The 24,565-nt window shown below is 42.5% G+C and overlaps 1 protein-coding gene, 2 long non-coding RNA genes and 1 pseudogene across 4 annotated transcripts in view; 3 read left to right on the top strand and 1 right to left on the bottom strand.

Moving 5' to 3' along the window:
• The window catches only part of LOC106998463 (selection and upkeep of intraepithelial T-cells protein 1-like), a 215,810-nt gene that overhangs the window by 99,314 nt on the left and 91,931 nt on the right, over window positions 1–24,565 (top strand). The gene's annotated exons all lie outside the window — the stretch shown is intronic.
• LOC114672400 (uncharacterized) lies at window positions 140–15,856 on the top strand. The gene is made up of 3 exons (XR_003722764.2): window positions 140–481; window positions 6,376–6,664; window positions 13,364–15,856. It is a non-coding gene; the product is annotated as an uncharacterized LOC114672400 (long non-coding RNA).
• LOC144333520 (uncharacterized) overlaps window positions 5,401–24,565 on the bottom strand; it is a 174,915-nt gene continuing 155,750 nt past the window's right edge. The window contains exon 5 of the long non-coding RNA XR_013402226.1: window positions 5,401–5,634. This is a non-coding gene — a long non-coding RNA (uncharacterized LOC144333520). The remainder of the gene's footprint in view (window positions 5,635–24,565) is intronic.
• On the top strand, window positions 7,091–8,010 carry LOC144338704 (uncharacterized; annotated as a pseudogene).

Genomic DNA, 24,565 nt, shown 5'->3' with positions numbered 1-24,565 from the left:
GATCTGAGCACCGGGCTCACCTGGGAGATTTCTAATAACACAAATGCCCAGCCTCCGCCCCCGAGATTTTGACGCCGTGAGTTTGGTGTGGCGGCCTGGCATGTGTGTTTTTATAAAGCCCTACAGGTAACTATGATTCAGCTTGGTGCAGGGCCTGCGTTTGGAAGCGTCTGCTTCAGAGTGTTCCAGAGAATGGCAGCCTTACACAAGCATGAAGCGTTTAACTGTGCAACACAAATCAATAACTTGGGCTCCTAGAATTCAGGGTGAGGTTTCACAGAGTGTCAGAGTTGAAAAGGATCTTGGAGCTCACTGATGAAGCATTAACGACGAGGAGCCTGAGGCCAGAGAGAATGTGCGAAGGACAGCCTGAGCTACAGTGCCGGTCTCCTCCCTCCTCCGCAGCCCTGCTGACCGCAGCTCTCCGTGGTTATAATACTGTCACTTCCCCGCTAGCCCAAGGATCTGAAAATACTTTTTGGTAAGCCACGGGAAGGACCCTCCTCCCTAAGTCAGTACCTTTAGCTGCTGTTGGAACAACTCCAAGCCTCAAATAATTCAAAACTGTGTGAAACGCGTTTTTGCCTGAATTAGGTGGGTGGCCTTTGTCCAGAGGCCATGTTTTAATGACTCTGCAGCGTGGCCCCCCTGCCATCCATGCCTGCGGGGATGCTCAACCCTGTCTCCCAGCCCTGGTGCATCCCCAGCCCCGTGCTCCAGTCTTCTCACGGTCCTTGGGCATATCAAAACCTCTCTGAGCCTCCGTTTCTTCTCTGTAAGACAAGGGTGAGGATCACATGAGAAAATGTTCAGCATTTCTGTGTGTAACTGTCGGAAAAAAAAAAAAAAAACTAGAGCTTAGTTTTCCTCTGTACTCTATCTTTGAACACTTTTAAGTTGGATTCTAGCTTCGCAGAGGCAAAGGTCCTTAGAAAATCTGTAACTGAAACCGCTAACTTTATACTAGGGCAAACTGGGTCCAGAAAGCTGAATGATTTACACAGGGACTTGTTGTGAGAGGAGGATTGGCATGTAGGTGTCCCGATGTCCAGCCTTCTGTCCTTTCTTCGGTATCACAACCATGCAGCCCTGGGGCCTCTCGGGTGGAGCCTCTTACTATTATTATTCTGAATAGCTCTGATGCTAACTGTTGTCTTCCCCTTTCTCCTTTCCTTTCATCAACACTTAGTGAGCACCTGTTTTATCTTGTGCCCTATACTTGGTTTCTGTTAGAGAACCTTGCCTTGCCTACAATAAGTACTAAATAAATCTTTGACAGTGGTTTAATTATCCACATTTATTCATATATTTAGTGATAAGCACTTGCTTTGTGCTAAATCCTCTTTAGGGAGGCTGCGAGGAACCCAAGAGGGGCAGATAATGACATGGTCCACAATGCGCTTAAGGAGTTGGCAGAGTTTGGGATTAGGGGAGTCTGCGCGTGTGTGGATAATTAGCATTCAGGAGAAAGTAGAGTGCACGTAAGTACAGCTATGTGCACCGTAGTGGCAGGAGGTCACTTTGCTTTGGGGCTGGAAGTCTGGGAAGTCAGACCCTGTACTTTTTCAGCGTAAACCCTTGATCCCCTTCTCCTTTAGCCTCTCTCGTGACTGCTTCTGCAGGCTTCTCTCCTAGACTTTCTCTTCTCACTCTATGTGGTCTTTCTGGAACATCATCCATCTTCCTGCCTCAATGATCATCTAATTCTTGATGACTTTTAAATCTATATCTCCAGAGGAAAGTGTTTCTCTGAGTCTCAGACCTTTACATCCTACTGTTTCCCAAATGTCACTGATTGCATAACTTGTCACTTGTACAGAACTGATCTCCTTTCCCCTCCAGTCTGCTTCTCCTCAGTGAGCTCAGAAACCTGGAAATGGTCCTTAACTCCCCACTCTTTTCTTTACTCTTCCACCACCCCAGTAATATCGAGGTTCCTTAAACCCCAGAATCCTGGAAATCTAAACAGCCCTGTCACAGTTTCCTTTCTCTCCAACCCACTTTTCCCTATCACAGATTTCTTTCTCTCCAACCCACCTTTTCTGCCACTGTCAATCTCTGGGTACAATCAAGATTCACCTGCATTTTTGTGACAACTTTTTACCCAAATGGTCTTCCTATTTTGAGTCATGCTCACCTATCAGTCCTCTGAATTGGACCCAGAGAAGTCTTCTTATATAAAATAAAACAAACAAATGAAGTCCCTCCATCACTTACAGCTCTTAGAGTGTCTTCCCTCTGTTCCCAAACTTCATACTCTTGTAAGTGGCCTCTGCAACCTGTGCTATGGATTGAATTGTGTCCTCCAGAAGCATACGTTCAAGCCCTCACTCCTCGTACCCCAGAATGTGAGCTTAATTGGGAATGGAGTTGTTGACATGTAATTAGTAAGATGAAGTCATGCTGGAGTAGGGTGGGCTCTTAATCCTGTATGACTGGAATCTGTATAAGAAGAGGGAAATTTGGACACAGACATAGGCATAGAGGGAGGACAGCCATGGGAAGTGAAGGCAGAGATTGGAGTTATGCTGCCAAAGCCAAGGAACACCTGGCTGCTGCTTCCAGAATCTGGAAGAGGCAAGGAAAGGATTTCTCTTTCCAAAAAGGCTTTGGAGGGAGCATGGCCTTGCCAATATCTTGATTTTGGATCTCCAGCCTCCAGAACTGCGAGACAATACATTTCTGTTGTTTTAAGCCACCCAGTTTGTGGTAATTTGTTATGGCAGCCCTAGTAAATGAACATAAACTGTCAGGATCCAAATTCCAAGTATCTTTCCAGCCTCCTCTGCAGTCACGTGCCTCAATTCACCCTGTTATCTCAGGCACACTGGATTACACACAGCTCTTGAAACACACTGTGCACCTGCACACCTTTGCTCACACTGGTCTCTGGTGGAAGGCTCTTCCTCTTCTCTGCTTGCCCACCTTCTCCACAACTTCTTCCTTCTGTCCCTTCGGCACCAGACATGTGAACAACGATGACTTGTCCTGGCCCCCTTGAGAGCAGGGACTCTGCTTCCCTCGTCTCTATCTCTGGTGCTTTAGCACTGAGCTGGCCTAGCACAATGCTGAAAGAATTGATTTGAGCTGGGTCACATGTTGGCCCACAGTTTATGAGTTGGTGGGTGGTGGGATTCAAAACCCTCATTCCTCCCTCCTCACTGGATTTCCAAAGAGGGGTTCACCCTGATTTCATCACCCACTAAAAGCTAATTAACCACAGGGCATGGATTCTTCTTGGAAACCCCCAAACTGCCAACTTCTTCTCCCTCATGCTGTTGCCAAGGCTCTCGAGCGGGCTTGGAGGGAGGAAACGTGGACAAAAAGATTTTGTTCGTTTCTTTGAGGCCAACACCTAATCACTGTCCCTTTTCAAGTGAAAAACGGGGAAAATGCTAGCTAACTGTTGTTTAGTGACCCCAACCCCCATCCCTTTAAAATAAACACTCTTTTCAATTAGGAAGATTTGTCACTGGGGACAGTAATTCCGTGTCCTACCAAAACAAACACAGTTGTAATTAGTTTTATCCAGGAAGAAAATTAACTCTGTTTATCTTAGCATAATTAATCACTGACCTTTTTCCGTCCCGGCAGCTTGGGGGAGGGCATGGGAGTGGGGGGTTGTGATCTACAGCACAGGGGCGTTCCGGGCTCCATCTATCTCTCGTCTTGGTTACACAGCTGTCTGCGTGAGTTATTTGAATTAATATTCCTAGCCAAGAGTTGTGGAGCTGCCTCAGAGCTGGACTTGGAGAGACCACTAAATAAGGCTATGATTTTATGGCTTCAGTCTGTGGAGAATTTTAGATGAGTACGTATCAGATGGGCATGAAGGCATGTGGCTGACACTGAAGTTTGCTTGGCTCCTTTCATGCCCTTCACCTTGACCTCAACAAGTCTTGAGAAACGGGAAGGATCCTCAGGCAAGGGCGTTGGTCCTTGGTTGTGGAAGAGAGGCTGCTGCTGCAGTGAGGAGGGACAGGCTTTGGAGCTACGGTTTGGGTGTCAGTCTTGACTCTGATATCCTCTAGCTATATGACTTTGGGCAAAATACCTCATCTTTCTGAACCATAGTAACCTCCTAAGTGAAAAAACAATAACAACAACAAAAAAACAAAAACAAAACAGAAAAAAACCAGGACATGTGTGCATGTGTGTGGTGGGGACAGGGTTAGTAATATATATCCACAGGGATGAATAAGGATTAGAAGTGAGGTATGCTATGTCCCTAGCACAGGGTCTGGTACTAAATAGTAATTCAGTGAACTCAGGTAGGTTTTGTTATTTTTGTATGAACTAACTGAGATTCCAGGGGTGGAAGGACACAATGAATGTCCTCTCTCTTTATTTCAATAGACCCACAACTCATGGAGACCCTACTGTGTGCTGGGCTCTTCTGCATTAGGCCCTGGAAATAAAAAGAGGGTTTAATCCTGGCTCCTGTCCTTGAGGAGCTCACAGCCTATTGCAGAGAGAGATATACCCAGATGTTCTCAATGTGTTGCAACAAATGCTAAGCTGGAGACATGGGCATGAGATCCCCTGGTAGAGAGGGAAGCAGAGACTGAAGGGAGTCTGATTTCACTTGTTCTGAGCCATTTAGTCAATGTATAATTCCTCACTTAATCCTCATGATAACTCTAAAAATAGGCATGAGAGAGGGGTCCCAGGGAAAGGTAACTGAGGCTCACAGATGGGAAGTCATTAGACCCCAACTACACAGCTAGAAAATGGTGCAGCTGGGATGTGAATCAGATTTGTTTGACACGGGAGCCTGTGCTTTGTCAGTTTTCACCTTGGAGGTCCTGGCTGGGTTTTAATGACTGGTGTCCTTCCCCAGGACCTTTAGTCAGGAGCGTTAAAGCAGCAAGGCCCTGAAGGCTGGTGTCAGGAGACCCCAGGGTTAACAATGCAGCTTCTTGAGCCTCACCTCAGGCTCTTCCATGTTAAAATCTCTTGCAGGAGGATAATTTTAGCAACTGTAATACCTAAGGTGATTCTTATGTTCTCACCATCTGTTATAGTTTTAAAAACCTACCTTTTGCTCATGATGTTCAGATGGCTACTCCCACATGTGTTTGCAGGTGGGTGGGGAGAGCGTGTCCTCTAGGTAACAGGAAAAGAGAACTATGAAATCAAGGAGGCCCACATTCTGAACTGAGAGGGATGAAGAGGGGAGGTGAGATGGGCCAGGACCTCTTGAGAGTGCCCTAAATAGCTCACACTGGGGTGAGCGTCTCTGGCTGCCAGAGGCAGAGTGGTGGACCGGGCATCTGCTGTGAGCACAGGCCACTCACTCCCTGTCCATAGGCTTGTAACAGTGGGTTCAGAAGCTGCATAGGTCCTTTCTTGAAGCAGGAGAGGCCTTCAGCCTGGGAGGCACATACTGCCCACTGCAGACAGGGAGCAAGGCAACCTTTATTGATGCACAGGTTGCTGGGAGGATGTGGGGCTTTTGTCCTCTCAGATCTAGAAGAGAACTGGAGGCAGGAAGAGTCAGTTTCTGATGCCACAAAGGACTCCAGGGAAGGAGCAACCACAGATACTGAGGGCACTGAGGCTGGTTTTGCCAGGCCATGGTGATTCCTGGCCCTGCAAGAGTGGTCACTCAGATGGCAGGGGACTCCACACATTCTGAGCTGGAGAGAGAAAGTGAGATGGGCTATCAGCAGAGGCTGAAGAATCAGGCAGAATTGTATTCTATGTCCCACCTCTGCCTCTGCCAGTGACAAGCTGTGCAAACTTGGAAACCTTTTTTTGTTTTTTGTTTTTTTTTTGAGTCAGAGTCTTGCACTGTTGCCCAGGCTGGAGAGCAGTGGTGTGATCTTGGCTCACTGCAGTCTCAACCTCCCAGATTCAAGCGATTCTCCTGCCTCAGCCTCCCAAGTAGCTGGGATTATAGGTACCCGCCACTGTGCCTGACTAATTTTTGTAATTTTAGTAGAGATGGGATTTTTGTCATGTTGGTGAGGCCGGTCTCAAACTCTTGACCTCAACTGAACTGCCCCCCTCGGGCTTTCAAACTGTTGGGATTAGAGGTCCCAGCCACTGGGCCCGGGCAAATTTGGAAACCCTTTTTTCCCTCCTAGTGCCTCAGTTTTCTCAAATGTAAAATGGGAATAACAACATCTACCTTGTAAGACTTTTGTGAGGGTCTAATAACTATCTTATACACATTATTTCATTTAATCTTCACAACAACCTTTAAAATAGGGATATGATCATTCTCAAATTTACACTTGAGCAAGAGTAGGCAGTTCAGATGGCTTGGCCGAGGTTACCTGGCATTTGAGTGGCAGAGCCAAGAATTAAACCCAGCTCTGTCTGACGCTAGACCCTTTGCTTCAACCATATTCTGTAATGTCTCTTTTCTAGGAATGAATGAAGGAATGTTCTCGCATGTCATCATCCAGCCTCTGAGGTGCCTCTGACAACCATAATCGCCTCCTCATGAAACCGCGCCCAGTTCCTCCTGTGACTCTTCCTGCTGCAGCCATGGGCCTTGCTGTCCTGGCTGGGAACGCTGTTTTCATCTTATCTGGGGATTCTCATTGCTGACGGTGCTGGAGGCTGTGGGGCACAGTGGTTTCAAGCACAGGCTCTGGAGTCGGGCAAACCTGGGTTTCAATATTGCTCAGGAAACTCTTGGGCAGGAGGACTGTTGGTGAGCAGGCACTGTCTGATAATGGGGTTTCCCAGGATCCCAGATTTCTTGGGGGCACACAAGTAGGCCAAAGATAATCTGGGAACCTCCCGGAGAAGAATTGCCTGAGACTGTACTCTCCCCAAGAGGCTGTAGCCAAGAGAATAGGGGCCACGTCACGGGGGCTCATGATGGAGTCTGGGCTTTGTGGGAAAGGAAGTGGGGAGGGTCTCAGAAATGTTTTTACAATACGAAATCTTCCAGTTAGAAATTTATATGCAGGATTTAATCACAAGGAAATTTGGACAGGACTCATTTTTCTCATTGCTGCTCTAAGCAGCTGCTCTAAGCAGCCTGGACTGTGTTCCCTGTGGCTTTGTTGAGTTCAGCAAACATTTATTGTGCACATACTGTGTGCAGGCACTTTGCTGGGGATACAGGGATGAAATGGGGACAGTGCCTATGCCTGAGGGCATTGCCCTGAAGCTGGATGCTAAGGCCATCTGTGTGTGTGTGTGTGTGTCTGCATGTATCTCTGTGTCTGTGTGTGTCTCTGTGTCTGTGCTTCTGTGTCTGTGTGATATCTGTGTGTCTCTCTTCGTGTGTTTGTGTATCTTTTTGTGTGTCTGTGTGTGTGTTCTCTGTGTGCCTGTATGTGTCTTTGTATGTGTGTTTCTCTATGTGTCTCTCTATGTGTGTCTATATGTGTGTGTCTGTGTCTATTTTGTTTGTTTCTGGGTGTGTCTACTTCTGCGTGTCTCTGTATACCTGTATCTCTGTGTGTGTCTGTGTGTGTGTATTTGTGTGTCTCCGTATGTGTGTCCCTGGGTGTGTGTCTGTGTGTGTGTGTATTGAGAGGGAGGGAGAAATGAAGGGAGTGACAGATGGCTCAGCATGGAAGGTGTATCCTCATTCACAGCTCTGGGAGGAATCAGTCAATCCACCTACTGGTCAAGACCAACTCTGGTTGTACCCAGCTGACAGTAGGAACGTGACTTTTCATTTAAGAATGGGTTTGCATTTCCTAGGAAAAGAATCTAGGAGTTGGAGTCTCAAGTGTTTTTTTTTTTTCTTTTCTTTCTTTTTTTTTTTTTTGTGATTGAGAGCTGAGCCTTGTGTGTGTTGGCTAATAGACAGATACCAATCTGCATGTTGGGACAGCCACAGAGAAGAGGGAGAGGGAACCACAGACAGTGAGCAGGGGGCTGGTGGAACCAGTCTGCCTTTGTGCCCAAACCCCCAACTATAAATACCTCATCTTGGGGAGCTCAGTCTTTGGTTTGTTCATAAAAAACCAATCTGGGAACTAGAGGTGGACAGGAAAGAGGAGGCTGACCTGCCGCTCCCAGGTTGATGTGATCTTGGCTGGTGTTGACAAGTGTATTATGGTTCATAGCATAGAACAAACCCTTAGAGACTCCCCTTGTCCTCACCGGGGCCACCACACCAAACCAGGTATCTTCAGGTGTGAGGACCACAAAAAATTGGAGATCTCACCAGGGTGGGCAGGGATTTCTTGGTTAAAGTCTGAAGGAGAGAAGACTCAGGGGCATCTTTCTGGCTCCAAACCTCTGAAGGGCCAAAGGCAGAAGTGCTGGGGGAGAGTCAAGTTTTCATTTAGAACAGGGACAGCCTGACAGTGGCTGCCTTATGTGGCAGTGAGTTTCGGTCACCAGTCAACAGAGGCCCAAGGACTACTCACCAATGGGGCCAGGAGGCCAAGGAGGGCTGGGGAGGGCAGAGCAAGGACCCTGCAGGTCACCACAGGCTCCTGCCTCAGATCCTCTGACTGAGGGATGATCTGATGAAGGATTGGTGACAGACAAGGCCATTTGAGGCAGTGTTCATCATATCCTTGGAACATGTAAAGGCTACAACTTAACATTTATAGGATGGTCTCCGCAGGACAGGCTCCATCATGAATTGCTACCCAGAGGGCTGAATGCTCTGCAGCTCAGGCCTTCCCTGTGCTATGTGGCTTCTCAGGAAAAGGAAAGAGAATAGGACGAGGATGAAAGAAAACAGGGAGAAAAGGAAGGGGAGGGGCTCTCAGAAGATGGAAGTCTCTGTTGATTGGGCACTTGCTCTGTTCCAGCAGTTATATACTTGGCCACACTGGATCTTTGTACAACTTTCTCTGGTTATTTTACAAGTGATGGTCCAGGCGAGCTCTCAGCCAGTGAAGTTCTAGGTGTGCCTGCCTGTGAAGACTGTTGTATTTGGGGTACCCCATGGCCTTCTTCAGGTGGGCAGCACGGTGGCTCAAGCCTGAAAGGTCACTCGGAGGTCATTTCTTACAGCCCTTACCCACTCCCTGCAGGCCCTGCCTCCTGTGATCCACTTGCTCTCTGCTTGATTTTTCAGATCTGTGGATTTATAGAAAAAAGAGTGGAGTGCTTGGCTCCCTCCTGTGGTTAGAGCAGTCAGAAACTGTTGCTTGAAGGAGGCCTTGCCTTTTAGGAGTGCTAAGAAGATCACCACAATGGAAAAGATTTGGCAGAGCTAAGACATAGGGGAATATTACAGGAATGGTGTTATCTGGCACATAGTAGGTGCTCCACACAAGTCTAATGAATTAGTGAATGAGGTAGAAACCTGGGCCATTGAGGGAAAAAGGAACCAAAGCAAAGAGATGCGAAGGCACAGTATCCAATCAGGAAGGGGACCAGCTGGGGCCACAGGCTCTGGACCCAACTTTCCAGGCATCCCTGGGAATCCTGCACCAGCGATCTCCCCTGTGGGGCTAAAGCCCCCTTGTGCAATCATGGGGTTGATGTATATGGGTGGTGCTCATTCTAGGCTGCAATTATTAATCACCTGGGAGGTTTTTAAAAATGATTACTGGGCCCTATCATTACCTATTTTGACTTAATAGGTCTGAGGTGGGGCCTGTGCAATGCATTTTTTGAAAGCTCCCCAGGTGATTCTGGGGTCCCTCTGAGGCTAAGAGCCAGGCGTGGGTTATTTTTCTGAATGCTTCTAGCTCATATGGCTTGTGATTCAGAGCTTTTTTTTTTTTTTTTAAAGATATTTCACTAAATTAAATTCGTATCCTGTGCTAGTAGATGATGTTATTTCACCATTAAGACAATGGGCTGATATTTGTCACTAATAAATCTAAAGATAGATCTTGATATTTGCATCCATAAGGTGATCCCCACCATAGGCAAGGGGAATATGATTTATTCCCCATGCCTCTAATGTAATTAAGCATGCATTTTAAAGAAAGATGCACTATTGAGATACAAACTAGTAATGGCAGTTTAACCTTCAAATTGCTGTTTTGTTAAGGTTACCATTGTATTGCTTCAGTGCTTAACAGTGCATTATTCGTGTAGCAAACATGGAAAATCCATTGGGAGAGAAAGTGTAACATACTCAAGAGATGATTTGAGGCCTCTGGACTTTGTCATATCCCTAAGAACTATTACTTCATTCCCTTCTCTGTTTGTTCTCCTCTATTCTGTGCAAGAAGGTTAACACTGATGGGGGAACAGAAAAAGGAAAAATAATCTACAGCATGGGTAGCTACACTTTAGATACATCACTTAGAGCAAGTTGCTCCTATTAGACAAGTCCAAAGGGCAGGCATTACATTGAGGCATTTCTCAGATCTCTCCTTGCTGGGGAATATCCTTTAGAATTCTGAATTGTGTCTGTGCTGGCAGCCTTGGCTGGCCACGCTTTCCTGCCATCTCTCCCTCCATCCTAACAGGCTCTGGCCTACCACTGTGTGAGCTAGAAAGGTTGTTAACAGGGATAGCTCATAGAGAAGTTGCCAACTGGGCCCAGATGAGACTATTGCCAGATGACACGAGCTCTGGGTTGGATTAGCAAGAAACCACTTGGAACAATATCAGTAATAAGAACCACCATTGATTGAGTGCTACCGCATACCAGATGTGATGCTGCACATGAATAGTTGGACTGATTTTCTTTATCAGCCCAAGGCATAAAAATAGGTTATATCACTTTTGCTTTTCATTTAATTGCTTAAGGCCTATCTGCCAATCATGTCCATCTTCCTTGACTTTTTCAAGAACATTGTGTAGTGTAAAGCATATGGTGATGTTTCCAAATGTACTCAATCTATCAGAGAGAATCTAACTTCGATTGTTAGGGAGAAGATATTGGCTTGACTCTGTGGAAATTTATTTATTTATTTTTGAGAGAGGGTCTTGCTCTGTTGCCCAGGCTGGAATGCAGTGGTGCAACCTTGGCTCACTGCAACCTCTGCCTCCCAGGTTCAAGCGATTCTCCTGTCTCAGCCTCCTGAGTAGCTGGGATTACCAGTGTACACCACCACACTGGGCTAATTTTTGTATTTTTGGTAGAGACAGGGTTCCACCATGTCGGCCAGGCTGGTCTTGAACTCCTGACCTAGGTGATCTGCCCGCCTTGACCTTCCAAAGTGCTGGGATTATAGGCATGAGCCACCGTGCCTGGCCACGCTGTGCAAATTTAGCTCCCTCTCCCAAGTAGCCAAATCTTGGGACATTTTGCAAAGGATAATCTTTGTGAGCCTTAAAGAATCCTGTTACAGCTGTTCCACATCTGTATTAGTGTGTTTTCACACTGCTATGAAGATACTACCTGAGACTGGGTAATTCATAAACAAAAGAGGTTTAGTTGACTCACAGTTCCACATGGTTGGGGAAGCCTCAGGAAACTTAGAATCATGACAGAAGGCAAAGAGGAAGCAAGGACCTTCTTCATAAGGTGGCAGGAGAGAGAGAGAGAGAGCGAGAGAGCCAGGAAGTGCCACACTTTAAAACCATCAGTTCTTGTGAGAACTGACTCACTTATCGAGAGAACAGCATGGGTGAAATTGCCTTCACAATCCAATCACCTCCCACCAGGTCCTTCCCCTAACACATGGGGATTACAATTTGAGATGAGATCTGGGTGGGGACACAGAGCCAAACCATATTAATATCTTAGTGTGTACCTTGTGGTCTTCTGTTTGCAGTATCTCAGAGATGCAACTGAAGTATTCAGAGAAAAATAAAACATCTATTTCATTGTGATAAAACTTATAGTGTCGTCAGATAGAAGCCACTGGTGGGTTCTCTCTCTTTTTTTTTTTTTTGAGACAGAGTCTCACTCTGTTGTCCACTCTGGAGTGTAGTGGTGCAGTCTTGGCTAACTGCAACCTCTGTCTTCTGGGTTCAAGTGATCCTGCCTCAGCCTCCCAAGTAGCTGATACTACAGGCATGCGCCACTACACCTGGCTAATTCTTGTATTTTTAGAGGAGATGGGATTTTGCCATGTTGGCCAGGCTGGTCTCAAACTCCTGACCTTAGGTGATCTGCCTGCCTTAGCCTCCCAAAGTGTTGGGATAGTCATGAGCCATCACATCCAGCCAAACCTACTGGCAGGTTCTCTTGACGAAACAATTCTAAGTTCTGTTTTGCCTGGCAGTCTATCATACCTGTGTACATAATTTAATCTTCACAACAACTTTGCAAAGTAGGTGACTTAATCTCATATAATTTTTCTTATCATAATGATAGTGAAAGTTTATATTTTCTTACCACTTTTTCTTTGTTCCAGGTTGTGCCAGGTTGTATATAAATAATAAATAATGAGCTGGGTGCAGTGACTCACACCTGTAATCCCAGCACTTTGGGAGGCCAAGGTGGGTGGATCACTTGAGGTCAGGAGTTCAAGAGCAGTCTGACCAACATGGTGAAACCCCATCTCTACTAAAAATACAAAATTAGCTGGGCGTGGTGGCGCATGCTTGTAATCCCAGTTACTTGGGATGCTGAGGCAGGTGAATCGCTCGAACCTGGGAGGCGGAGGTTGCAGTGAGCCAAGATCGTGCCATTGCACTCCAGCCTGGACAACAAGAGCAAAACTGTCTCAAATAAATAAATAAATAAATGGACTATTGCTAACCCTTACCATAAGACCATAGGTAGGTATTGTCATTCAGTTTAACAACTAGGAAAGCAAGTCTCAGAGACGTTAAGTCCTTTGCCCAAGTTTTGGTAGTTCACAGATTTCACAAATCACAGAGGTAGGATTCAATACTACATGTCCCCAACTTCCAAACCCATGATGTTCACTGCGGGAAGTTATATGCCTACAAATTTTTACCTGTCCTAGAGCAGGTGGGATGTGCTTTCCTGAAGGATCCAGTTCTAAAAAGGTTAGGAAGTGCATTTCAGAGATGTTATGCAGGGTATTCCTGTCACAGGAAGGGAGGGGATGGACAATGTCCCTCCAGCTCAGGAAGAGACTTGTAAACCAGCAGACAGTTCCATTGCTGAGCGCAGAGTCTGGTTCAAAGAATACATGAAGAAAGATATTTGTGAAGAAAGAAGAGAGAATGTGTTCTGACTTGGGACTGATTAAACGTTAAAGAAAATATACTAGGATCTGTCAGAGGAGGTGAAGTTACTGTGGTCTGCAGCGGTCAGGAAAGGCGGAGGCAAATTTTGACTCAGGATATGAAAAACTTGCTTACTACCAGTCATAGATGATAGGGCAGAATCCATCAGGTTGTTTTGACAAGTTTTCACTTCACTTAGGGGTTTCCAGGAGCAAATTTCTCTTTCCTCCTTAGTAAACAGCCTTTAACAACCCTGCAGTACTAGTTTTGCCTTTAGATGGCACTCATGTACTTTTACAGCTTTTACTGCTTAGCTTCCAAAGGAACACAGCACTGGTTCTCTCCAACGTTTTCCTAATCTCTTTTTGTTGTATTTCTCTAGGTCATGGTGTCCACTTATGGTGAATGAGATGCCAGAGGACAGACGTATGTTTATTTTATTGATTATTAATTCATGCATGTGTACCTTCTCTGAAGATAAAAAGAACTTGAGGCTGAAAGACCAGTCTAGCATCCTGTATTATACATATTGGAGGCAGACAGCACAGGTGCCCTTGAGACAGTCCTTCTGATGCAAGAGCAACTTTCATTCTCTTTGCACCCTTGCACAGAGAGTCAAGCAACTATGAGCTGGACTATGAGTCTATGAAGGGACAAGATCCTGAAACAGCACCGCCCTGGGGGAAAGAACCAGTTTTGTCTCAAGTGACAGAGAGGTGGAGGAAATTTGTTTTCTTCAATTCCATATTTATTACTTTTTGTTTGCTCTTAACTATTCTATTATTCTGAGACACATCTAGGTAGACAGGATGGAGGTAAGGCACAGTCAAAAGCATTGTATTTAGGGAGGTAATGAGAAACTGTGAATTTGAAATTACCAGACAGATGTAACAATCAATAAACTAGGAACATAGGAATTGGAGGCGAGGCAAGGATGGGTAAAAGATAAATGATATCATCCCAGGTTTTCTAAGCTTGGATAGGGGAGAATGAATTTGAGTTTGGAATGAGAATTTCTGGGAATGGGGCTGAGCCTGGGCTAGTTGAATTTTGAGATGGAGCAGAAGCATCTCTCCTTCTTCTGACCTTGCCCTGTATCTTATGACTATGTCTTTATTTAATAAATATCTGAGCACCACTCATGTTACAGGTATTGGTAAAGCCACTGAGGAAGTAGCTATGGATAAGGCAAACAAAACTTCTTCCCATGAGCTTACATGTTAGTAGGGAAGGTAAAAACCAATAACAAAATCATTTCAGATGATGATGGATGCTATGAGGATGACAAGATAGAAAACCGTAATAGAGAGTGATTGAGATAAGGTTTATTTAGATAGAGAAGTCACGGTAGACTTTTCTGGGGTGATGTTGGAGCTGAAACCTGAACAAAGAGAAAGAACCAGCTCTCTATTGATATTTGTGATTCCAAGGAAACTACAGCTAAAGACAGTCAACTCCCCTGGTAACATCCTAGAAAGGCTTGAGACTGTATGCATAACAAAGAATGAGAATTAAAAGGGGGGACCCAGACAGGAGGACACGTTGGAGCTTCGTACACGCAAGTTGACTTGCACCCTATCCCCGTGTACAGAATGACCTTTAGGCAGTATTTACACCCTGGCAAAAGCAAACCAAACAGGCCATAACTTTGATTACATCAGACAAACAAAATAAAATAGAAGTTCCTTTTAAGAAATATTAAAGAAGCCATCTAGGAGAGCGGGTGTAGCTACTGCCTACCTATGTAAAGTTTTCCGTAATCTGGCACTGTTTTGAGGAAGAGGTGTGCTAGAAAAATGACTGGTTTCCTGGTAGCTGATAAAGTTTGATTATCTGTAAGTCTCACTCTGACTTCCTCTTTCTTTTTCTTCAGTCTTAAATATATATTGGTAAAAATGATTCAAGATACTCCAGAAAAGTGTGCAATGTTCAGCAAAGAAATTTAAGTTAAAAAAAATGGAAAAAAATAAAGATACATGTAGAGAATAGGAGTCCAAACAGAAGCAAACCCCAAATACCCACCTTCTCTGCCAATCACATAAAAAAGGCAACACAGTAATAAAGATTAAGGAATTACAACAAATTACCGGAAATTAAAATTTGGATTATAAAAAATTTAATAGGAAATTGAGAAGATAAAATAAAGTCTCCTTCACACAGTGAACAGGTAGCCATCTGCAAGCACGAAGGGAGTCCCCACCAGAACCAGAACCAGACCATGCTGGCACCCTGATCTCAGACTTCCAGCCTCCTCAGAGCTGCAGTGAAATAAATTGCTATTGTTGAAGCCATCCAGTCTATGGTTTTTGTTATGGCAGCCCAAGCTAACACAGATGAATAAATGCAAAGTTTAATAGGTAATTGGAATTTATAAGAAAAATAAGTGGTACTTAAAAACTGAAAACAAAATCTGAAATTAAGTCAACTGAGCACAGCAAAACACCAGAAAGACAAGTAAATCCAAACAGAAGTACAGAGAAAGAATGCAAAACTCATAGAGGAATGTAAAAGACATGAGGGTCGGTGTCAAAGGGGCTAAAGTAAGTATTATAATGATCACAGAAGGAGACGAATCAGGGGATGGTGGAGAGGCAATATGTGAAGAGATAATGGCTAAGAATTTTCCAATACTTTATATAAACGGAATCATATAATATGAACTTTTTTGTGTTTGGCTTCCTTCACTCAACATAATTATTTTGAGATTTGTCTCTGTTGTTTTGTGTACCATTTATTTCTTTCTATTGCTGAGTAGTATACCGTCGTATGTATATTCCATAGTTTATTTAATCATTCACTCATTGATGGACTTTTGGGTTATTTCTACTTTATGTCAATTATAAATAAAACTAATATAAATATTTGTCTATGCAAATATTTGTATAAATGTATCCTTTGCTTTCTCTTGGTTAAAAACCTAGGAGCAGCATGACTAGATCATATAGTAGGTATAAGTTTAACTTTTAAAGACACTGCTAAACTGTTTTGCAAAGCAACTGTACCATTTTACATTACCGTCAGTGGCTCAGGGATCTTCCACTTGCTTGCCAAACCTTGGTACAGTCAGTCTTTTTGATTTTAGCCATTTTAATAGGCTTGTAGTGGTATCTCATTTGTGGTTTTAATCAACATTTCTGTAAAGACTAATGATGTTGAGTATATTCTACATTGCTTTGGTTAAGTGTCTGTTTAAATCTTTTGTACATTTTTTATTAGGTGTTCTTATTATTGAGTTTTGAGAGTTCTTTACACATTTTGTCCTTTATGAATGATATTATTGGCAAATATTTCCTCTCAGTCTGTAGTTTGTCTTTTCATTTTTTAAACAGTGTCTTTTAAAGAGAAGTTTTTGTGAAGTCTAAATTATAAATATATTCTTTTTTGGATTATACTTTTGGTTTCACATCTAAGAAGTTTTTTGCCTCATCCTAAGTTACAAAGCTTTTCCCCTGTTTTCTTCAAGAAGTTTCATTGTTTTACATTTTTAAAATTGTGGTAAAAACTAAATATGAAATCAATCCTCTTAACAAAATTTTAAGTGTGTACTATAGCACAATATTGTACAGTAGATCTCTAGAGCTTTTTCATCTTGTGTAACTGAAACACTATATTCACTGAACACTGAACACCAACTCCCCGTCACCTCACCCGGCTCTCCTGTGGAAGCCATCATTCTACCTTCTGCTTCTATGAGTTTGATTACATTTGATACCTCATAGTCATGGAATCATACACTATCTGTTCTTCTCTGACTAGCTTACTTCACTTAGAATAATGTCTTCAAGATTCATCCATATTGTTTCATATGACAGGATTTCCTTCTATTTAAAGGATGAATAATAACATTCCATTGTATGAATATACCACGTTTTCCTTATCTAATCATCGGTCAATGAACATTTAGGTTGTTTCCACATTTTGGCTACTGTGATTAATGCTGCAATGAATATGGGAGTGTAAATATCTCTTTGAAATCCTATTTTCACTGAGCTTCTATGGAAAACTGGACACGGTTAGAGATTTGGGGTTCCATGGCTGACATTTGGAACATGACACAGCAAGCTTTGGATAGGGGGTACCACAAAACCCAAGGAATGCCCACTTTCTGGCTGACCCATAGCATCTATGATGGATGGAGCTGGGTAGTGGGAGAACACATGGTGCCCCCACAACAGGTACCATGATGTATAGAGCAACATTGGGATAACATCACTGTGGGGTGGTTGCCTACCATAGTCTACACAAATACAATATGTCACCACACCTTTGTGGAATAGGTAGCCTCATCAAGGTCAGGCTCCAATGTGCTTTGTGCCCCCAGGAAGTTCGTGTCTGTGGTGACACAGGATGGTCATGTTTGTCAGCAAACTGGACTGGCTATTCTACCTGGGGGTGGACTGATATGCTTGCCACTGTCATTCCCACGTTGTTTAGAGGCCCACGTAAGTGGGAGATGCTATGTTCCCAGTTTTTGTGAGTGTGATGAGCCCCCTGGTGACTCTACCTCTTAGCCTTAACCATCCCTGGAGCAGGTGTCATAACTGTAGAAATGCAAGTTACGGCCCTTGTGGAGCACATTGCTTGAGCTTTGAGTTACACCCGAGTTGCCATCCTTCTGTTGACAGATGAGGTTGATCAAATCCGGAAGGTGGTACTGCAGAACCAGATGGCTCTAAACATATTAACTGCTGCCCAAGGTGGCACCTGTGCTCTTTTAGGAACGCAATGTTGTACCCTCATCCCTGACAATCAACAAAACATAACAGCTTTTCAAGAAGTTTCCCAGGAAATCAAGGCAGTTGAGAGCCTTACTGATGACCCCCTACTGACATGGTGGGCATCTCTGGACTCTGGCCTATGCTGGACCCTAATAATTATGGGCAGCATAGTGGGAACATTAGTAGTAAGTTGTTGCTCCCTGTATTGCTGCCGTGGCCTTTGGTTCCAGAGTTCTGCCCTGTGGGCACGTCTCCCCATTAGAAGGACTTCCTCAGCCTAGCGGGTGGAGTGTAAGAAAAATGGCTGTGATTCAGTCAGGAACAGGCTGAGGTAGACATCATTACAGAGGGTCTGGAGCACAGGCTCACAACCCTGTGCAGTATGTAATCAAATTTATGCAGCCATTTTAATGTAACCTGTTTGTGTGAGCTCATACTGCTCCAGTAGCATTGTGAAATGGGCCCACACCTTCGCTGAGATGACCAATGTTTGTAACTTGGATCTGCACTGCCCTTCCAGCAGCAGCTCTGGATGGTTTGCACTGGTACATACATCCTTTAAGCCATATTGTCTGTGAGTAATATAATGGCACTGCTGACTCTGTAGGAGACAGAATAAAGCCACGTCCCAGCTGCCTACGGTCCCTCGAGTGTTCTTTCAGTAACCTGCCACACATCCACCAACTCCCCTCGAACCCCAGCTTGGGTTGGAACCTGACACGTGGTTGTACTAATTTACATTCTTACTAACAGTGTGTGAGGGTTCCCTTTTTTCCATATCCTTGCCAGCATTTGTTATTGCATGTCTTTTGGATAGAAGCCATTTTAAGTGCGATGAATCTCATTGTAGTTTTGATTTGCATTACTCTGGTGATCAATAATCTTGAACACATTTTTATATGTCTGTTTGCCATTTGTATGTCTTCATTTGAGAAATGCTTATTTACATATTTTCTTCATTTAATTTTAAAAAAATTTTATTTTAATATTAACTTTTATTTTAAATTCAGGGGTACATGTGCACATTTGTTACATCAGTAAACATGTGTCATGGTAGTTTGTTGTAAAGATTATTTCATCTGCCAGGTATTAAGCCTAGTATTCATCAGTTATTTTTCCTGATTCACTCCCTCCTTCCACCCTCCACCTTTTGATAGGTCCCAGTGTCTCTTGTTTCCCTTTATGTGTCCATGTGTTCTCATCATTTAGCTCCCACTTATAAGTGAAAACATGTGATGTTTGATTTTCTGTTCCTGTGTTAGTTTGCTAAGGATAATGGCCTCCAGCTCCATCTATGTTCCTGCAAAGGAAAGGATCTCATTCTTTTTTATAGCTGCATAGCATTCCATGGTGTATATGGATCACATTTTTTATCCAGTCTATCACTGATGGGCATTTAGGTTTATTCTGTGTCTTTGCTATTATGAATAGTTCTCTATGAACATATGTGTGCATGTATCTTTATGATGAAACAATTTATATTCCTCTGGTTATATACCCAGTAATGGAATTGCTAGGTTATAGCTCTGTTTTTAGATTTTTGAGGAATCACCACACTGTTTTCCACAATGATTGAACTATACAATAGTGTATAAGTGTTCCCCTTTCTTCACAACCTCACCAGCATCTTATCTTTTGACTTTTTGATAATAGCCATTTTGACTGATGTGAGATGGTATCTCATTGTGGATTCAATTTGCATGTCTCTAATCAGTGACATTGAGCTTTTTTTCCTATGCTTGTTGGCTGCATGTATGTGCAGCTCTTCTGGTATCAGACAAAATAGATCATAAGGCAAAAAACTTTAGTAGAGATAAAGAGAAGCATTTCTTAATAATACATAATGATAAATGCATATATGTAGCACAATGTATCAAATTCACAATACATGTAGGTATATGCAAAAATCTTTTGCCTCTCATTCCTATTTTACTATCCTTGTGTGTATCAAGGACACACACTAAGGTCAAATTGTATGTCCTTCTGTCTGAGATCCTATCCTTGTTACCTCTATAATTCTTATTCTTCTTTCACAAAACTTTGTCAAGTTTTTCCAAGTTTTATTGAGTCCATGGTTTGGATTTTGCATTCTGGTCCCTTTTGCTGAGCACTCTGTAGCCTGACTTTCTGTCTGCCTCTATCTGTGACCCTACAAAGCTCTCAGCCTCCTGTTACTATGACCTAAGTAATAGTATGAACATATTCCTAGTAGACTTTTTGGAGAGGAAGGATGGTCTGGTAGGCAGTCGTCTGCTTCCAGAAATAATGCATAATGGTCATTGCCATGTGTTTTGGAAATTAAGCTCAGCCTGTCTGAGCTTGCATAGTTTACTTTGTTTGTGTCAACATTGCTGCCTCACCCAGGGATTGGTTCCCCTTATCAACTTCCAGTTTTATTGCATATGACCTAGCCAAATTCAGTTCAAATTTTGTGTAAGTCACAAATATCCTTTTCAGGAAAGATTGCTGCAAGTCAGTATAAAAGATAAATATTAATTCTATTCTCAATATTGGATGTATTAAATGGGATTCCAGGCAGGGCCAGCAGGAATGTGAACTGAAATAATAAAGCAGTATATCTAAAAATGGAATGAAAGTGCAAGGAAAGGTAGATGCTAATGTCAATCATTCATTTTACTTTCCCTCCAGTTACCAGAATTTAATCCAGATATGGCCTGAGTTCTTTCCTAGGTTCTCTGTACTCTCTTCAGTCTAAGCTCTTAACCAGTCCAAGCTCCTACCTCTTAAATGGAATCCCATTTTCTCTGGACTGGGTTACTGCTTGGTTCAAAATGGTCCTCCATACTTCTTATCTTTGTCATCACACCACTTCAACACCTAAACGAAGTTTCTGCAATGCTCATTAAAATTACTCACAATCCCATCCCATATGCTATTTCAGTTAGAAAAAGGCTTACTGAAGAAAATACACAATTTTACACATATTATACCTGCCCACTGTTGAGAAAAATGTAACTCCTGTTCTTCTAGTTTATTGGTTGTCTGCCTATCATTGGCATCTACTAAGAAGGAAATGTGTTGGACAGTGGGTGAGAAGAAATGTGTCTTTTATTCTTCACTCTCTTTTCTTCTTGAATATTCAGGAAATGTTTCCTTTTCTGACTCTCAGAGAAATAAGAACTCAGCTGAGATAATGGAGTGGGCATAGGAGTAACAAGAATAAAAATTCAATTTCTCCAGCTTGCTTTAGAATCAGCTGTTTTGACATATATTTAACATTTCATAGTATATAATTGCAAGTGGAAGAACTTGCAGTTTAAAGAAATCTTTTGAAAAGTAAATGGTATAATCCCTCTATGTTTACATATTCTACAGTATTATGTTTGATGCTATAAATACTATGATTTTCTGGCTGATTAGTGAGCAGAATCAAGGTTCTTAACTTTCTCTTGTACCAGAAAATGCAAGTAGGATGTCAAAGTCCTATTTCTGTTCATTCATATTTACATTTAACAGACTCAACGTTGATCTTTTGCTGAGTAGTCTGGTAGTCTGGCTTCACTAACATGAGACCAGTTCCATCTAATACATAGAATATTGAGAACATAATTAATATTTATCTTTTATACTGACTTGCTGCAATCACACAGCCAGCAAATAGCATGCAAGATTATAATTTAGAGCAGTCTGATTCAATCCATCACGTCACTACTTTCTCAGGGTGTGTGTGGGTTGTCACATGGACCATGAAGATATCAGATTTGGAGCCCTTCCTCTTCTTCTTCTTCTTCTTCTTTTTCTTTTTTTTTTGGAGCCCTTCTAATAGGGGATTTTGGAAGTCAGTAAGATACGAATCTAGGATCTGGTAGAATGAAACAAACTGTGTGGGCAGTTAGTCTTATTTAGCAGGCTGTCTGGGTCCAGGACATAGGAGGTCAGAATCAGCTAAAATAGCCCCTCAGAGCAGATTGGGCAGATAGGCTTTGTTATTGTTGTTTTGTTTTTCTTTTGTTATGTATGAGCCTTGATAAACCTATTGTCAGAAATATTTTCAGAAAGGGCTTTGAGTGTGCTTTATTGCGGCGCTATAGGAAAGACTATTTGGAAACAAGTTGCATTGGGTCAAGGCAGGGAGTAGTGTGGAGGGGTCATTCTCAGGAATTTAGGAGAAGAGTGCATGGCAGAAGCAGTGGCCACACATGAGATACCAGAAAGATACAAAGATAACAAGCAGACCAAATTCCAGCAGGAGGACAGCCTCCATAAACTGGTTCTGACTTGGGACAATTGGACTGGGTAAGCCTCAAAAATGTAAAATAGTGAAGTGGAGTGTCACGTGCACTTGGATATCTCATAAATATCTCCAATTAGATAGTGGAAATATTAAAGGTGTGGGTGGAGAATTGAGAAAAGTCTGAGTTAGCTGGTAGATTTAACTGAAGCAATATGGGAAAAAAATCTACTCTTTCTCAGGTCTACTTCAGAGCTTAGGGCTTTCTGACCACAAGTGAGGGACCGATATTGATGAGTTGCTGCTAAGGTGATTAGTCCCTTTCTGCTTCTAAAAGAACTGCTCCAAGAAATTAGAATGGTGGCCTACAATATTTCATTTCAATAATGAGAAAGACTCAGTCTACTAATCTGCTCAGGACTCCAATAGTACAGGACTTCACTAGATTAGCTTTGGTCCTCCCTTTAGGAAATGTCCTTTTTACCATGCTTCTTATCTTTCTCATCATAGGGCACTCCAAAATGCAAATTCCTGTAGTCTCTCATTTCATGGATCCTTTTATGCTTTTAGTCTTTCATTTATTTTTTTCTACCCATTCTATCTGTTGACCCAGGACATTCATCCGATTTCAGTTTACTCTACCCAATATTTCTGCCTTATTTATATAATTATCTACTTTTTTCCTTCCTGTGATAGTTAATTTTACTTTCCAATTTGGCTAGGCTATGATATCCAGTTGTTGATCAAATAGCAGTTTAGATGTTGTTGTGAAGACATTTTTTAGATGTGATTAACATTTAAATTCATAGACTTTGACTAAAGCAGATTACCTTCAATAATCTAAGTAAGCCTCATACAATGAGTTGAAGGCCTTCAGGAAAAAAACAAAAAACAAAAAACTGAAGTCTTCTGAGGAAGAAGAAATTCTGTGTCCAGACCCCCCTTGGACTCAAGGCTACATCAGCAACCCTTCCCTAGGTTTCCAGATTGCTGGCCTGCCCTGCAGATTTTGGATTTGCCGTACTCCGCAATCATGTGAGGCAGTCTTTTCAAACAAGTCTCTCTCTCCATATATATATCTTATTGGTTTTCCTTCTCTGGAGAACCTTTCCTAACACATTCCCTTAAAGAAAACTTGACTCTGCCCCATGAAAACCACCTACTTTGTATGTGTCACTAATTGTTACTGCTTTTCCTCTCCCACCCTAGACCAAAGAGCCAGGGGGCAGTGTCAGCATTTTGAAGCTCCCTTTTATTTCCTTGGAAGACATGTTATTTTCTTATCAGGTAAGATAAGAAAATATCTTTGTAACTGAGGTTATCCAACCAAAAGAGTACACACTACTTTTATGCTTCTTGATTTAACAAAAGCAACCAACTTTCCTATCCCTTCCACGAATTCTTTCCAGATAATGTCTGGCTTTAGCCTATACATCTGGGACAGTGATATCTATCTTGAAGGGTAATTGTCAGAATTAGAGCCAATGTGTGTAAAATATTTAGTACTGTGAGACCATTAGCAGGCCCTCAATACATAGGAGTCAGCAATTATTATATTTGTATTCAGTATAGGTTCTTATTTAATCACACGAGGCTTTGGTGACCAAAGGAAAAGCAATCCAACACCCCAGTTTCAAGATTGTTTGACCCTCACTCCAAAACCCTTCATCTGAACTCCTCTTTGGCCACTCATTACCATGGCAATGTCCTATAACACAGTAGTTTAAGAAGAGCACATGCTCCTTAAAGCTCTCCACCCACTCACCACAAACACATTTTATACATTTCAGTTAGAAAAATGGCTTATTGAAGAAAAACATTGCTTGCCTATTTTTATTTTTGTTCCAACTGTTTTTGAGGAATTTGTCATGAAATCTTTTCCAAATGGTGCTTCGTAAGTTTTCTTCTAGGATTTTTACAGTTTTAGGTCTTATATTTAAGGCTTTAATCCACCTTGAGTTGATTTTCATATATGATATTTCATATATGGTGAAAGAGAAGGGTCAATTTTCAGTTTTCTGCATATGACTATCTGGTTATCCTAGCACCATTTAATGAATAGGGAATCCTTTTCCCATTGCTTGTTTTTGTCAACATTGTCAAAGATCAGACTATTATGACAAAGTCTCCAAAAGCAAGTGCAACAAAAACAAAAATACACAAGTGAGACCTAATTCAACTAAATAACTGCTGCACAGCCAAAGAAACTATCAACAGAGTAAACAGACAAACTACAGAATGGGAGAAAATGTTTGCAAGCCATGTATCCAATAAAGGTGCAATATCCAGAATCTATAAGGAACTTAAACAAGTCAATAAGCAAAAACCAAACAAGTCAATAAGCAAAAACCAAACATTAAAAAATGGGCAAAGGAGATGGACAGGTACTTATCAAAAGAAGATATACACACAGCCAACAAACATATGAAAAAATGCTCAACATCGCTAATCATTAGAGAAATGAAAATCAAAACCACAATGAGATAACATCTCCCACCAGTCAGAATATGATTATTAAAAAGTAAAAAAATGGACCAGGTGTGGTGGCTCATACCTGTAATCCCAACACTTTGGGAGGCCAAGCTGGGTGGGTCACTTGAGGTCAGGAGTTCGAGACCAGCCTGGCCAACATAGTGGAATCCCTCTCTACTAAAAATACAAAAATTAACTGGGC

Source organism: Macaca mulatta, chromosome 1 (assembly GCF_049350105.2).
Source record: "Macaca mulatta isolate MMU2019108-1 chromosome 1, T2T-MMU8v2.0, whole genome shotgun sequence".
NCBI classification, from domain to species: domain Eukaryota; kingdom Metazoa; phylum Chordata; class Mammalia; order Primates; family Cercopithecidae; genus Macaca; species Macaca mulatta.
This window is presented reverse-complemented; position numbering and strand designations above follow the sequence as displayed.